We start from the raw sequence: 17,895 nt of genomic DNA on the forward strand, positions 1-17,895 counted from the left end.
TCATCAGTCCCCTAGAACTTAGAAGTACTTAAACCTGGCTAACCTAAGAACATCACACACAGTCATGCCAGAGGCGTAATTCGAACTTGCGACCGTAGCAGTCGCGCGGTTCCGGACTAAAGCGCCTAGAACCGCTCGCTCACCGCGGCCGGCTCATCGCGTGGTAGAGGCGGTACATACACCAGGTCTGTAATGTGTGTCCATAGAAAAAAGTCACACGGAGTGACATCTGGTGATCAGGGAGGGCCATTTCGAGAAACAGCTGTCCCCTGCTCTAGCACAGGCGACCCTTTGAAGTGGGCAGCTGTGTGTTCAGGTACCCACGAACTTCACGATGAAAATCTGGTGTATGTATCGCCTCTACCACGTGATGTAGCAGAGCTCCGGGAGAGAAAGCGGGAAGCGACTGTCGACGAGGCCATGCTGGGGCGGATGTGGCAAGAATTTGGATATATTGACGTCTGCTCGGTCACTCACGGTTCCCGTATAGAATGCTTGTAAGAAACACTTTCAGAATATCTCTTCAAAATGCAGAATGTATGACATCTGTACAATGTTTAGTTGTTGTGCAATAAATAATTGAAAGTGTTCTCGGACTTTATGACCACCCTGTATATACACAAGCAATGTAGCAGCTGACTGACTCACTCACAGACTCGTATTCGCCGAGCACAAAACCACTAAGAGTAGATGCTTCAAATTCGATGAGGGTTTTCATCCTATACTGTAGGCGCCGAATAAGATGGAATTTTTCGAAATTCCGTGCCTAAGGGTTCCGAAATAGAGGATGAATTGTTTTTGGAAAATATGTGGCTGCGAAGGCACTATTGAAACTAAATCTGGTGTCTCAAACAGGAATAAAGAAATGTGTGTATGAGCATTTTGAAAATGTAGCCCCTATAGTGATGAAATAGTGGGGGAGGGGGGAATAATTTTTTGACAATAAATCATTATTGAAGAACTGATAAGGTACTTTTAAAGTTACATCTATGAAAATTGGTGTTTCACATCTTAGTTACAAATAAAAAAAAGCGTTTCATTGTTTTAGGATATACAGGGGATAAACATCTACATTTACATTGTTACTCTGCAATTTACAATTAAGTGCCTAGCTGAGGATTCATCGAACCATTCTCATATTACTTCTCTACCATTCCTCTTTCTAATGGCGCGTGGGAAAAACGAAAACCTACATCTTTCCGTTCGACCTCTGATTTCTATTATTTTATTATGATGATCATTCCACCCTACGTAGGTGGATGTCATCAAAATATTTTCCCATTCGGAAGAGAAAGTTGGTCATAGATCTCGCCGCAAAGAAAACCCACTTTGTTTCAGTGACTGGCACACCAGCCTGCGTATCATATAAGTGACACTCTCGCCCCTATTGCGCGATAACACGAAACGAGCTGCCCTTCTTTGCATTTTCTCGCTGTCCTCTGTCAATCCTACCTGGTATGGATCCCATACTACCCACCAAATATTCCAGCCGAGAACAAGTTTAATGTACGCTGTCTCTTTAATAGGTTTGTCGCAGCTTCTAAGTGTTCTGCCAACGAAGCGCAGTCTTTGTTTCACTCTCCCCAAAATATTACCTACGTGGTCTTTCCTATTTAAGTTGCTCGTAATTGTAATTCCTAGGTATATAGTCGAATTGACAGCTCTTAGATTTGTGCGATTTATCGTATACTGGAAATTTATCGCATTTCTTTTAGTACCCATGTAGATAACCTCGCATTTTTCTTTGTTTAGTGCCAATTACTACTTTTCGCACCATACAGAAATCCTCTCTACATCATTTTTTAATTGGAATTGATCGTCCGATGATTTTACTAGGCGGTAAATTACAGCATCATTTGCAAACAATCTAAGGGGGCTGCTCATATTATCATCTAGATCATTTACGTAAATAAGCAACAGCAGAGGGCCTATGACAGTACCTTGCGGAACGCCAGATATCACTTTGGTTCTACTCGATGATTTACCGTCTGCCACTAAGAACTGTGACATCTCAGAGAGGAAATCACGAATCCAGTCACACAACTGAGACGAAACTCCATATGCACACAAGCTGATGAATAATCGCTTGTAAGGAACGGTATCTAAGAACTGAAAATCTAGAAATATGGAATCGATCTGAGATCCCTTGTCGACAGCACTCATTACTTTTTGGGGATAAAGAGCTAGCTGTTTTTCACAAGAACGATATTTTATGAATCTGGGTTGGTTACGTATGAATAAGTCATTTTCTTCAAGGTGATTCATAATGTTCGAGTACAGTATACTGATTTGTTTCGCAACACCTAAGATATCTACTTTTATGTCACTCATGATAACTGCTGTTCTGGAATATTTACTTCATCTTCTTCCTTGAAGGAATTATGGAAGACTGTATTTAGTAACTCAGCTTTAGTGGCACCATCATCGGTAACATTTACATCGCTATCGCGCAGTGATGTGTAAGTAGGCTGTTTAGTTTTTTTTATTGGTAACGCCGCCGCCACGTAGCGCTCTGTATGAAAATCACTGGCTGTGCTGTGCGCAGTCTGTGTTTAGTTTGCATTGTTGTCTGCCATTGTAGTGTTGAGCAGAGGCAGCTGGATGCTAAGAGCGCGTAGCGTTGCGCAGTTGGAGGTGAGCCGCCACCAGTGGTGGACGTGGGGAGAGAGATGGCGGAGTTTTGAAATTTGTAAGAATTGGTGTCATGAACTGATATATATAATATGAATGACACAAGACCCGTAGCCTTCACTGACACAGAGGAGTATGAACAAATTAGAAAATTCAAACAAAATCAAAATCAAATCAATACAAGGTACAAAAGAGAAATCCGGGAAATACAAGATCAGTTGACGCAGGTAATACAAAAATTACATATTTCAGAGGACACTCGCGCTCCAACAAGGGAAGAGGGACTTAGAAGTACGGAAAAGGCACAAAATAATAACACAAGGCATTTCGGAAATTATGAAAGAAATTGGCAAGGTGCACCGAATTTTGAGATGGAACCGCCGACACGACATAACAATGACCGATATGCGACTCGCCGACACGATGATTTTGACTATAAGCTGTTCATTACTACACGTAAATTCAAAACATTTAAGAATTCTGATAACGACATTCATCCACAAGCATGGCTTCATCAATTCTCTCATTGTTTTCCTCCCAACTGGTCACTAGAGCACAGATTAGAATTTATGTGTGGCTACTGAGAGAATGAACCAGCTGTAAGAATGCGATCGGTCATTCACGATTGCCACAGTGAAGGAGAATTTTACCATGCCTTCCTCTCAGCATATTGGTCCCAAGCCACACAAGACCGAGTAAAACATGGCATCATGATGATGAAACATTTCGAACAATCTGAATTTTCCAGTCTTGTGAAATATTTTGAAGACATGTTGCACAAGAATCAGTACCTGTCAAACCCATACAGCCCGTCAGAACTCATCCGCATTTGCTTAATCAAATTGCCTGAACATTTACGGCATATTATTTTGGAAGGCCGTTGCAAAGACGACATTGAAGCTTTTCAGGGACTCTTACAAGAATTAGAAATTGACACTGACAATCGCGGAACGCGAAAACAGGAACACAACAATTACAGGTCACATCCGTCGCAATTCCGCGATGAAAGAAATAATAATTGGACACGACAAGGCTATTCTCACAATACAAATCGTGACCAAAACAGACACCACCCGTATGACAACCGTTGGCAGAGTAATAATAATTACAGGGAAAGATCACCTCTCCGCGGTAGTGACTATCACAGAGACAATCAGAGAAACAGACGATATGGTACCCAAAATAATTATTATCACGGGAGACAGAATAACTTCAGACGCAACGGTCCACCATGCAGTGATAATTCAGGGAGAAATTCTCCACCACTTAACCGACAAGAAAGAAACTACAGGAACTACCGACATGATGACAGACGATATGATCGTAACGACAGACCGGAATTTCATCAGAACTGGCGGGATTCAAACAGAGCTGGGCCCTCTCGGCAAGGTGAATTCGTAGAAGTTAGGTCTCCTAATCCCAATAACGGCGCGCGCCACAAAAGAAACAGATAATGACTCGCACCGCAGGCAGCCACCTGCGCCGGCTGGCTCAGAGAAAAATCACATAGACGCTAACCTTGAGAAAAGTTCCATATTCTTTAGCGACGTATACCACATGATAATTGCGTTCAAGTTGAAACTTTGAGTACTACAAAGGGTAAAAGGTTTACACCACATTTCCCAAGTAAAACCGTTTATTGAAGTATAATCTGCTTTTTAACTTTGTCTTTGCCATAAAACATTTCACTTCACATTTCTAGTATGCTTTGTCACACTTAGAAACTGTTAACATGCAACAATGTCTGAAGTTTACTATCCAATCTAGAACCTACGGAACATATTTAGACAGTATTTACGAGTGCATTGTTATAGTGAACAGACATCACTGTGTTATTTCGTGTGTACATTCTTGCCTGTTAGTTGCACGATTACGTAACGACTATATGGCTCACATACTTAGAACGTTTACCAGTACTGCTAATGAGATTTTAATGCAACACTTTGGTTTACTTGAAATTACATTCTTTATTTGAAGTACATTCGGTGAGATTAAAGATGACTTAGCATTTGGTTTCTCTGATAGCTACACGATTATATCACGACGCTACTAATATGTGACACGATTTACATTGTTGGTTTTGCGGTGTATCTGTTTTATATCTGCACTGTTTTTCTGAATTCTTCTGGAAAGTAAAACATGTTTTAGTGGTAACTTTTGTGGTATAGCTACAATGAGACAGCCTTTTCTGTAGCACAACAATACGTACAGTACAGTACTTACTTCATCACGGCAATAAGCGTAATAACTAAGATATCAATACGCAATGCATTTCAATTTCGTTTATCATAAGGTAAGTACATTGACTTCTGCAGAACTTAGCTTTCGGAGGACAACAACTACGACACTTCCACAGAGATTGTCTTACAGCAAGACGCACATTTAGCGCTACAGGACACGCATTAAACTATTTATTTTTCAACATATTTGAATTACAAAGAAAGTTTTCCGTGATACATTTCATTCCATTGCTGTAATCTGTAACACCTGAGGATATAATTACATTATCCTCAGGGGGGTACACGCTTACTTTGTGTACCATGTGTTTGGCAAGCACAAGGAGCCCTAGCTAATATGGTATTTGCTTATACAACTTTACACATCGGTACCATATTTCTCTAACACAGAATTACACAGCTATCTGATTATTTGACAGAGAAACAAACATCTTTTTACAATGTCAGTGACACATGTTTAAGCAATTACGCAGGTGGATAACTTCACACTTATGAAATTCTATTTTGTCTGTACTTTGTGAACTGTTCACCTTTTTTCGGAACCATTGTGATACTATGAGAGCTTTCAATGACATATTTGGTATGGGATCATGATTTTTAAAGTACGTTTGAGGTAGATGACACTTTTGACATGAGCAGAGAATTTTTTTAGGTTTTGAAATTATTGGAGGAAGCTACGACCATTTTGAGAATTTGACTGTGGTGTTATGATGTTATTATTACGATGACGATGTGTATTATGCTGTTGTGGCATGTTTATGATCAATAAGCTGATGCTATATGAGGAATTTGATTATGCTACGTATTTGTTATGATGAAATATTGAAGAAGTGTGGACGAATATGTATATGTGTAATAAGGTAAGGAATAATGAGTAGTGGTTAGGGACTCTGGTTTGTGAAAAAGGTGGTTGGAAACCAAGAATCGTACTTTAAGAGATGATATGTATGTAAATGCGTGAATGTACCACAATGCCGCCGAAAATTTTTTGGACACTGTTATATTTACAGGATTTTGTTTCTACAGATTTGTAACGCAAGTTCTTGACCTGTGAAATTTTGTATATGAGACTGCCACTGTAGCAGAAACTGGTGTCGTAAATATTTCGTTAAGACAGTTAAGTGACCACCTGCACGTAATGCGTCGTGGGCACCCAGCTGCGCGACAACCACCTGAAAAAAGAAAGCCAAGAGTGTGTGCCTTTCAGAGGCACAGGTAAAAAAAAAGGGCCATTATCCTCTCTATTGACATTCCTTTGTAGAAAGCACCGCAAATACGACACGCTAATTACTGAGAAAGATACTTACATCTGACACCTGATTATAACAAACGTCTTTCTACGAAAATTGAGAGAATTCTACTAACTTATAAAATGTCACATGACTATTGAATGATATTTTTATGCTTTGTCCATAGTTGCTTATTTCATTTTATATCTGTTTTCCAGCTGTGTTGCAGCTTTGGTTTTATAAAATTAAATGCATTTGCTAATTTGAACACTTTCTGTCGACAGATCTATTAAATAATTATTTTATGATCCACATTCTTCGAAAAAGGAGCTCTTGGAATGGAAAGAGCAATAAGAAGCGACTAATAACAGTAACTGTATATATAATTTTCTTTTCAAGCACTTGGTAATTTGTTGTAGCATTAGTTTTTATGGTGCACTACTTTAATTATATAGATATTAAGATGTGAATATACATTTCCCTTATCTGCATTGTTGTCTTTAGTGTAATATTTTTTCTGCTTGAGCTTTGTCATGTTTAGATATAAGTTATTGTATTTGCTGCTGCTGCTGCTTTGTATTACTCTGTTAACCTAGTTTTACTACTGATTTATTTTTCTTGTTGCCGCACATTGGCTCATATTAGTTGTAATGTTGCATTGTTTGTAATTTAGATTTACTGTAGCTTGCTTTGACAATTTCCATTGTTTTCATTCCTGTTTGTATTAATTGTTTTGTGCTGCTGCATTGCCTCGTCCCTTAGTTTAGCATCTGAGCTCAGTAGATTTAAGTTAGCTTAAGAAGGGGTAGACTATATGAGAGAACGAGTTGTGATGAATTGGAAGAAATGCAAGAGAGGTTATACGAGAAAAGTACAGAAAGCAGGTATAGTTAGAACTTTTTGGAAATAATGAAGACCGAAGGGAGATCTCCGAGAAGTAACGAAAGTTTTGTTTACAAAATACTGCAGTAAAACAAATCCTGTCCTTTCCTTTTGTGTTATCCCGCTATGTGTTTGTGTACCCTTGTGTATTTATGTTCTTCCTGTCTTTATATGTTTATCTGATAAGACTTATGTTGCAGAATTTTTCTAATATTAAGCTACATTCACTATGATGGGGAATACTGTTATCCTCAAATATAATTTGCATTAATAACATGTTATTTACTTTGTAAAGATGTTGACACATTATTTATTCTGTTTTGTTCTAATGCTCATGTGTGAAGTTGATGTTTCAAAAGTTATTCTGATCTTTTATGTATGTACTTATGTCGTAATTTTTGTAACACTGATGTATTTGCTATTTCGATTCTTTTGTAAAGCCTGTAGTACTGCAAATGTTATCTGTAGTGTTATGATCTTTAAAGAAGTATTTTGTACCTTTGTTATTGCATTCTTATGTTATAAAATTGTAATTGACACCAGTTCATCAAATTAAGTAACTTGTAAATTACATTTCACTGCACACGTTTCTGTCGGTCATAGTATATGGACAATATGTGAGAAGTAGGGACTGATAGTGTTTGCACATGTCTTAATAAATCAGTAAGGGACTGGATAACAGCATTGCTCGTTGTAAGGACATTTCAAAAACAATTTTTGTGAGTGCACAAGTGGTGGTTATGGACTTGCTATATTATCCGCAAGACTCTTCAATGGTGATTGTGCGCCCGCACAGTCAAACAGATGGCTGCTGGCCATCTCTACAAGGACTACAGTGGATCTACACCTTTGATGACCCACCAATACCATCATTTCTACAAGGACTGCAGTGGGTCTGCACCTCTGGTGGCCCACCAATAGTAATCTCTACGAGGACTACAGTGGGTCTGCTCTGTGATGACCTACCTACCGATAGTCTTCAATGTCGACTGACTCTGCTGTGGCCCATTACCTGTCTGCATGTCAAGAGTCAGCACAGTCTTTCCGTTGGAAGGACAACACTACTTCTTCAAGACTGCTTACAAATCCACTACTTCCAAGTGCAATTTCTTTTATTGCTCAAACTTTGAGAAAAACACTGCAATTTTACATTGATGAATGATCATGACTGTCTTTATGGGCTGTGAGAAAATTTTTGCTTTTGACCAACATTGTATCGATAAGTGTGTGCATTTCATTTCTTTGTCATTGTAATTATTAAAAAAATGTTCAAATCAGTATTGGCCACTGCACAAAACAATTTGTAAATTTTTTTTGTGGGGAGCATGAGGGCTATGTAAGTAGGCTGTTTAGTTTTTTTTATTGGTAACGCCGCCGCCATGTAGCGCGCTGTATGAAAATCACTGGCTGCGCTGTGCGCAGTCTGGGTTTGTTTGCATTGTTGTCTGCCATTGTAGTGTTGAGCAGAGGCAGCTGGATGCTAAGAGCGCGTAGCGTTGCGCAGTTGGAGGTGAGCCGCCAGCAGTGGTGGACGTGGGGAGAGAGATGGCGGAGTTTTGAAATTTGTAAGAATTGGTGCCATGAACTGACATATATAATATGACTATAAAGGTAAATACATTGTTTGTTCTCTATTAAAATCTTTCATTTGCTAACTGTGCCTATCAGTAGTTAGTGACTTCCGTAGTGTGAATCTTTTAGTTAGCTGGCAGTAGTGGCGCTTGCTGTATTACAGTAGTTCGAGTAACGAAGATTTTTGTGAGGTAAGTGATTTGTGAAACATATAGGTTAATGTTAGTCAGGGCCATTCTCTTGTAGGGATTATTGAAAGTCAGACTGCGTTGCGCATAAAAAATATTGTGTGTCAGTTTAAGCACAGTCTTGTATAAATTGTTCTAAGGTGTCGTTTCAGATGTTATTGACTGTTTTTGCCTCTGGTGTACTTTACTTACGACCAGAATCTCTTTACGATTTTTACCATTTTTTGATACAATGTTTCGTGTGGAAACTACTAAAAGTATCTCGCACTGACGTCCGCACTAAATATCGAGCTTCCGTGAAACATAGACAGTCTTGGGGATTTTGGTTTCTTCTGAACATGGAATGCTTTTTTCGTTGCTTCTGCAACAGTGTTCTGACGGGTTTTGTGTACCATGGTGGATCATCCCATCTCTTATTAACGTTTGCGGTATGAAACTATCTATTGCTGTCGATACTGTATCTCTGAATTTGAGCCGTATCAGATGTACACTTATATAATTAGCTTGGAAGGAATTGCATCAAGCGAATTTTGACTGCTGTTTTAAACAGATATATTTTGCGTTTATTTTTAGTGGTTTTGGTTGATATGGTTTGAGCCTCGCTACAGTGACCTTGTGTTCACTAATCCCTGCATCCGTCATGACGCTCTCTATTAGATCAGAATTATTTGTGGCTGAGAGGTCAGACTCTCTTGTCCTACGGGTGAGAAATTGCCCTAAAGGTGGAAGAATCAGCAATGATCAACGACATGAGGATGCAGAAGGAAATGGAAACCTCTGCATTAAAGACACGTAACGTGTATCCACAGGACATGTGGCCTGTAGTTGAAGAAGTGTCATGATGATCTCTCCATTGGCAAAAGAGTCCGGAATAGTCCCCCATTCGGATCTCCGGGAGGGGACTGCCAAGGGGGAGGTTACCATGAGAAAAAGATTGAATAATCAAAGAAAGGATAATGTTCTACGAGTCAGGGTGTGGAATGTCAGAAGCTTGAACGTGGTAGGGAAACTAGAAAATCTGAAAAGGGAAATGCAAAGGCTCAATCTAGATATAGGAGGGGTCAGTGAAGTAAAGTGGAAGGAAGACAAGGATTTCTGGTCAGATGAGTATCGGGTAATATCAACAGCAGCAGAAAATGGTATAACAGGTGTAGGATTCGTTATGAATAGGAAGGTAGGGCAGAGGGTCTGTTACTGTGAACAGTTCAGTGATCGGGTTGTTCTAACCAGAATCGACAGCAGACCAACACCAACAACGATAGTTCAGGTATACATGCCGACGTCGCAAGCTGAAGATGAACAGATAGAGAAAGTGTATGAGGATATTGAAAGGGTAATGCAGTATGTAAAGGGGAACGAAAATCTAACAGTCATGGGCGACTGGAATGCAGTTGTAGGGGAAGGAGTAGAAGAAAAGGTTACAGGAGAATATGGGCTTGGGTCAAGGAAAGAGGAGAAAGACTAATTGAGTTCTGTAACAAGTTTGAGCTAGTAATAGCGAATACCCTGTTCAAAAGTCACAAGAGGAGGAGGTACACTTGGAAAAGGCCGGGAGATACGGGAAGATTTCAATTAGATTACATCATGGTCAGACAGAGGTTCCAAAATGAGATACTGGATTGTAAGGCGACCCAGGAGCAGATATAGACTCAGATCACAATATAGTAGTGATGAAGTGTAGGCTGAAGTTCAAGACATTAGTCAGGAAGAATCAATACGCTAAGAAGTGGGATACGGAAGCTCTAAGGAATGACGAGATGCGTTTGAAGTTCTCTAACGCTATAGATACAGCAATAAGGAATAGCGCAGTAGGCAGCACAGTTGAAGAGGAATGGACATCTCTAAAAAGGGCCATAACAGAAGTTGGGAAGGAAAACATAGGTACAAAGAAGGTAGCTGCGAAAAAACCATGGGTAACAGAAGAAATACTTCAGTTGATTGATGAAAGGAGGAAGTACAAACATGTTCTGGGAAAATCAGGAATACAGAAATACAAGTCGCTGAGGAACGAAATAAATAGGAAGTGCAGGGAAGCTAAGACGAAATGGTTGCAAGAAAAATGTGAAGACATCGAAAAAGATATGATTGTCGGAAGGACAGAGTCAGCATACAGGAAAGTCAAAACAACCTTTGGTAACATTAAAAGCAACGGTGGTAACATTAAGAGTGCAACGGGAATTCCACTGTTAAATGCAGAGGAGAGAGCAGATAAGTGGAAAGAATACATTGAAAGCCTCTATGAGGGTGAAGATTTGTCTGATGTGATAGAAGAAGAAACAGGAGTCGATTTAGAAGAGATAGGGGATCCAGTATTAGAATCGGAATTTAAAAGAGCTTTGGAGGACTTACGATCAAATAATGCAGAAGGGATAGATAACATTCCATCAGAATTTCTAAAATCATTAGGGAAAGTGGCAACAAAACGACTATTCACGTTGGTGTGTAGAATATATGAGTCTGGCGACATACCATCTGACTTTCCGAAAAGCATCATCCACATAATTCCGAAGACGGCAAGAGAACAATCAGCTTAACAGGTGATGCATCGAAGCTGCTTACAAGAATAATATACAGAAGAATGGAAAAGAAAATTGAGAATGAGCCAGGTGACGATCAGTTTGGCTTTAGGAAAAGTAAATGCTCGAGAGAGGCAATTCTGACGTTACGGCTAATTTATGGAAACTAGGCTGAAGAAATATGAAGACATGTTCATAGGATTAGTCGACCTGGAAAAAGCGTTCGACAATATAAAAAGCTGCAAGCTGTTCGATATTCTGAAAAAAGTAGGGGTAAGCTATAGGGAGAGACGGGTCATATACAATATGTACAACAACCAAGAGGGAATAATAAGAGTGGACGATCAAGAACGAAGTGCTCGTATTAAGAAGGGTGTAAGACAAGGCTGTAGCCTTTCGCCCCTACTCTTCAATCTGTACATCGAGCAAGCAATGATAGAAATAAAAGAAAGGTTCAGGAGTGGAATTAAAATACAAGGTGAAAGGATATCAATGATACGATTCGCTGATGACATTGCTATCCTGAGTGAAAGTGAAGAAGAATTAAATGATCTGCTGAACGGAATGAACAGTCTAATGAGTACACAGTATGGTTTGAGAGTAAATCGTAGAAAGATGAAGGTAATGAGAAGTAGTAGAAACGAGGACAGCCAGAAACTTAACATCAGGATTGATGGTCACGAAGTCAATGAAGTTGTGGAATTCTGCTACCTAGGCAGTAAAATAACCAATGACAGACGGAGCAAGTAAGACATCAAAAGCAGGCTCGCTATGGCAAAAAAGGCATTTATGGCCAAGAGGTCTACTAATATCAAATACCGGCCTTAATTTGAGGAAGAAACTTCTGAGTATGTACGTCTGGAGTACTGCACTGTATGGTAGTGAAACATGGACTGTGGGAAAACCGGAACAGAAGAGAATAGAAGCGTTTGAGATGTAGTGCTATAGATAAGGTGAGGAATGAGGAGGTTGTACGCAAAATCGGAGAGGAAAGGAATATGTGGAAAACACTGATAAGGAGAAGGGACAGGATGATAGGACATCTGCTAAGGCATGAGGGAATGACTTCCATGGTACTAGAGGGAACTGTAGAGGCCAAAAACTGTAGAGGAAAACAGATGAAGAGATTAGCACAGGAAAGGTGGTGGGCCGCATCAAACCAGTCAGTGGACTGATGACAAAAAAAAAAAAAAAAAAAAAAGAAAAAAAAGTAGCACCATTTTTATTCATTATCAATCAGAGATCATTAGAACAGCTGAAACTTTCAAGGGACTGGAAGGAGGTCCAGGTCATAGCAAACTATAAAAAAGGTAGAAAATCGAATGCACATAATTACCGGCCAATTTCACTGACATCGATCTGTTGTAGAATCATGGAACATATTTTACGTTCAGACATAACGTACTTTCTAGACTCTGAGAAGCTCATCTGCAGAAACCAGCACGGTTTTAGGAAACAGCGGTCCTGCGAGACACAGCAGGCCCTCTTTGTGCATGATATACAACAGGCTCTAGATGCCGGCTCTCAAGTTGATGCTATATTTCTTGCCTTTCGAAAGGCGTTCGGCTGAGTTCTGTACTGTCGCTTGCTCCATAAAGTGCGCGCTTACGGTCTATCAGATGTCATAAGAGTTTGGATAGATAGTTTTTTATCAGATTGGGAGCAGTATGTCGTCCTGAATTGGGTGTCCTCAACAGAAACAAGTGTAACATCAGGTGTGCTCCAGGGCAGCGAAATAGGTCCGCTCCTTTTTACGATTTACATAAAGGATCTGGTTGATGGCACTAGACTGTTAACCAATGATGCTTTAGTCTACAAATTAATAGTATGACACGAAAGTTGTGAACAAATTAATGAGGATTTGCTGAAAATAAATGCCTGGTGTAATGACTGCCAGTTATCTCTCAATATTAGTAAGTGTAACGCACTGCGTATAAGAAGGCGAAAATCGCCATGAATGTACGAGCACAAAATAAATGCCCAGTCTTTGGAAGCGGTAACATACGTCAAGTATCTGGGTGGAATGATCAGATTACACAAGTATCTGGGTGGAATGATCAGATTACGCAAGTAACGGGTAAGGCAAACTCTAGTTTGCGGTTTATTGGTAGATTCCTGAAGCGGTGCAGCCGTTGAAATAGCTTACAATACGTTAGTTCGTCCACTCTTATTGTTCTTCTGTATGGGACCCTTACCAGTTGGGTCTGATTCAAGAGATTGAGAAGGTGTAAAGAAGGGCAGCAACATTCGTTACTGGTACATTTAGCGTTACGTATCTCATGGAAAGATTGAATTCGGACACACTTGCAGATAGACGCCGCGCTAAGCGGAAGGGGCTGTTCACTAAATTCCGAAATCGCCCAATGGTCACCATTCAAAGATATAGGAAATTAGAGCTCCTACTGAGGCGTTCAGACAACTGTTTTTGCCTCGCGTGATCCGCGAGTGGAACTGACGGAGGGAAATATGACTTTGGCACGTATTGTGCTTCCCGCCACACACCGCTAGGTGGCTAGCGGAGTGCATATGTAGATGTCGATGTAGTTTATAAACTCTATTGGTTGAATTTCGACCACAGGCGATACTACACTCCTGGAAATGGAAAAAAGAACACATTGACACCGGTGTGTCAGACCCACCATACTTGCTCCGGACACTGCGAGGGGGCTGTACAAGCAATGATCACAAGCACGGCACAGCGGACACACCAGGAACCGCGGTGTTGGCCGTCGAATGGCGCTAGCTGCGCAACATTTGTGCACCGCCGCCGTCAGTGTCAGCCAGTTTGCCGTGGCATACGGAGCTCCATCGCAGTCTTTAACACTGGTAGCATGCCGCGACAGCGTGGACGTGAACCGTGTGTGCAGTTGACGGACTTTGAGCGAGGGCGTATAGTGGGCAAGCGGGAGGCCAAGTGGACGTACCGCCGAATTGCTCAACACGTGGGGCGTGAGGTCTCCACAGTACATCGATGTTGTCGCCAGTGGTCGGCGGAAGGTGCACGTGCCCGCCGACCTGGGACCGGACCGAAGCGACGCACGGATGCACGCCAAGACTGTAGGATCCTACGCAGTGCCGTAGGGGACGGCACCGCCACTTCCCAGCAAGTTAGGGACACTGTTGCTCCTGGGGTATCAGCGAGGACCATTCGCAACCGTCTCCATGAAGCTGGGCTACGGTCCCGCACACCGTTAGGCCGTCTTCCGCTCACGCCCCAACATCGTGCAGCCCGCCTCCAGTGGTGTCGCGACAGGCGTGAATGGAGGGACGAATGGAGACGTGTCGTCTTCAGCGATGAGAGTCGCTTCTGCCTTGGTGCCAATGATGGTCGTATGCGTGTTTGGCGCCGTGCAGGTGAGCGCCACAATCAGGACTGCATACGACCGAGGCACACAGGGCCAACACCCGGCATCATGGTTTGGGGAGCAATCTCCTACACTGGCCGTACACCTCTGGTGATCCTCGAGGGGACACTGAATAGTGCATGGTACATCCAAACCGTCATCGAACCCATCGTTCTACCATTCCTAGACCGGCAAGGGAACTTGCTGTTCCAACAGGACAATGCACGTCCGCATGTATCCCGTGCCACCCAACGTGCTCTAGAAGGTGGAAGTCAACTACCCTGGCCAACAAGATCTCCGGATCTGTCCCCCATTGAGCGTCTGTCCCGCGTCTCACGCGGTCTGCACGTCCAGCACGAACGCTGGTCCAACTGAGGCGCCAGGTGGAAATGGCATGGCAAGCCGTTCCACAGGACTACATCCAGCATCTCTACGATCGTCTCCATGGGAGAATAGCAGCCTGCATTGCTGCGAAATGTGGATATACACTGTACTAGTGCCGACATTGTGCATGCTCTGTTGCCTTTGTCTATGTGCCTGTGGTTCTGTCAGTGTGATCATGTGATTTATCTGACCCCAGGAATGTGTCAATAAAGTTTCCCCATCCTGGAACAATGAATTCACGGTGTTCTTATTTCAATTTCCAGGAGTGTAGTATTCATTGATCGCTCCATCTTTCACTTTATCAACATTCAGAGGAACGGTTTTCAATTTTTTCTTATCTCTTGTTGATAGTTGGTCACCTTTCGTCGTCTCTGTGTACCATACAATCCAGTTACAGTTGCTATTACCACGAGTGTACAAATTATCTGAAGGGGTGGAAGGGCAATTCCATATTAATTGTGTCGGTGAGGGATGAGTAGAGAAAATGAAGCACAATTTCTTATAAATAAATTATGTAAATTTTTTATCAGTTACTAGACGTATTGTAGGTACAAACTAAAACAAACAACTCTGTGATAAGGACCTGAGAAACCTGCGAAACCGACACCCTACTGTGGTATGCTCTGCCATATGGCGATACTGACGTGTCCCTCACAGTGGCAGCAAATCCAGTACAGACGCATCAGAGTTGTGCAGATACTGCTTGCTCCACCAACAGACATTAGTGCGAAAGATACAGCAACTTAAGAAGACTAATTCATGAGGTCACTAAAAATGATTAACTGTGTTGTTTATGGTGGAGTTTCTATAAAAATGTTCAAATCTTGTGCTACCTTCACAGGTTTACCCCTTTTGTGTAATCAGTGAATGATCTGGAGGACATTTCCTGACACATAAAAATGAACTGTAGGAACAAATCTATACGAATTGGAGCTAAGCGAAGCACCTGCAGTTACAGACCTTCTTCACTCCTTCCACACCCTACGAAAAGGTGGCAATCATACAATACTGACGCCTTTAACTGAGCAGAACGTGTTAACTGTATCATAGTTTTGTAAAAGTCTGCTCCACTGAGAGAACATTACAAGACCTCAGAAATTAAAGTGTTTGCAGAGCTAATTAAGAAACATTATCCTGGTGGTACGTTTTGTAACATTACAAAAGCCTTTAATTGTGTGAATCATAGAATTCCACTTGGATAACTAACGAGTAGTGACCTTAATAACTTCGCTCTTCCTTAGGAGGACTCTGACCACCATAACTGAAAAGATGGGGTTTCACAGGAATGATACATACCTCAACGTGGGTGGAGGTGGGAACAGACATAACATTTGAGGTCCCAAAAAGGTAGGTAGTCGTCACACTGTTGTTGTTAAACTATGCAGGCGATTTTGCAATGTCTGTAAAGCACAGTACAAAAAAAGAAATCCATTGTTTTGCCGGTAGCAGAAGTACACAAGTCAAGGATCGTAACTCACCCTACGAAGGGAAGGTTTGTCGATCGCGGAATAGGGCTATATGCAATTCACAGCATCTTACAGCTTCGAAAGCAACACTGAGCTAGTAGCAGCTCTGAAATGTCAGGAGCAACATCGACAACCGATGCACTCGCTCCTGAAGTTCAACAAAGATAGTGTATTCTTTATTCAGCAGCGTGTTTCTAATAGCGATCTCAGCATTCTGTACAGAAATAACGTCTCATCAGAAAATTCTGGAGCTCTCTACAAAGAAAAGAAGGCAACGAACGAACCTCTTTAGACACAGTGTTTTTTGTCTAATCCCCGATTTGAACACATTTGTGTCCTGTAAAGAATTGTTGAGTAAACGAGAAATTTGCTAAACTTAAGACCAGTGAGCATTCATTGTCTCGGAGTTCGTAACACCCGAAAGCTTTCTCTGGGTCAGATTTACTTCCAGCACTGTAAGTTCGTATTCCTACGTCGTTGTATTTCGTCTTCTCTATCAGGTCCTTCAACATATGCACAGTCTTTTGAATTACCCTGTGTGCCGTAATTCAACGTCCAAATTGCCTGCATATTATTACTTAGTTTAGGAAAAATTTGATGAATACGTCTGCGATGTAGTGCCACTTAATGTAATGCTTCCATCTTGTCTCTGGTTTTCCTTCTCTGTTTTACATAAAAACTAACATTCGTTTAGAAATCTGTTCGAAAAATATGCGACACGTAAGTATTGCTAGTAGTGCTATTATTTTAACTGTGCTTTAAGATGTGCACGAGCAGAAGTGAAAGGATACAGGAATGCATTACAACAGCTGTCGTGCTACAGGTCGTGGAGAGAAGTTAAAAAAAAAATAAAAAAAAATCTCCGTTCTTTCTTTGTATTCCCTCAGTTCCACGGTCACGGCTCTTTAGGGTGTGTTACACAGGGCACAGGAGACTACTAAGTCGAGTGAAGTGAGAGGCAACCACAGAGAGCAATAGTGAATTAAGTACGTTCGCACTCACCAGACACCTCCCGTGATGCAGCAAACGGCGCAGTGGCGGTCGACCGCCCTGACTTACGGCCCCCGCCTCATCCGTCCGCTGCCTGCACTCTGCTCCAGCCGCTCCAGCCGCTCCAGCCGCCGCCGACCCCCCCCCCCCCCCCCCCTCCCCCGCAACCACTCTCTCATCTGGCGTTTGAGCTCACGCCACAGATGCCAAGGCCACGCTGATGATTACTACAATTGCTCTCCTCCGCGGTCTCTGCCGGTGCGACCCTGTGGTGGCCACATGCTTGCCCATCACGAGCTCTCCATTTTACTGCCTTTCAGTCCTGAGATACGTCCTCCAGGCTGAACATTAGTCACAAGAGAAGTCGAACTGTGATATAAATGTAAATACTGAGTGCTCAGACAACTAGAAATACATTTGTATGTAATAACTTTATGTCTGCATAACTGTAAATGA

At 41.7% G+C, this 17,895-nt stretch overlaps 1 protein-coding gene across 1 annotated transcript in view; it reads right to left on the reverse strand.

Annotated features, from left to right (window-relative positions):
• The window catches only part of LOC126294952 (homeobox protein Wariai-like), a 60,166-nt gene extending 42,584 nt beyond the window's left edge, over nt 1-17,582 (reverse strand). The window contains exon 1 of the mRNA XM_049987172.1: nt 17,452-17,582. The gene's annotated coding sequence lies outside the window, so the exon portion shown is untranslated. The remainder of the gene's footprint in view (nt 1-17,451) is intronic.
• Between the last annotated feature and the right edge of the window lie 313 nt (nt 17,583-17,895).

This window comes from Schistocerca gregaria, chromosome 11, assembly GCF_023897955.1.
Source record: "Schistocerca gregaria isolate iqSchGreg1 chromosome 11, iqSchGreg1.2, whole genome shotgun sequence".
NCBI lineage: Eukaryota > Metazoa > Arthropoda > Insecta > Orthoptera > Acrididae > Schistocerca > Schistocerca gregaria.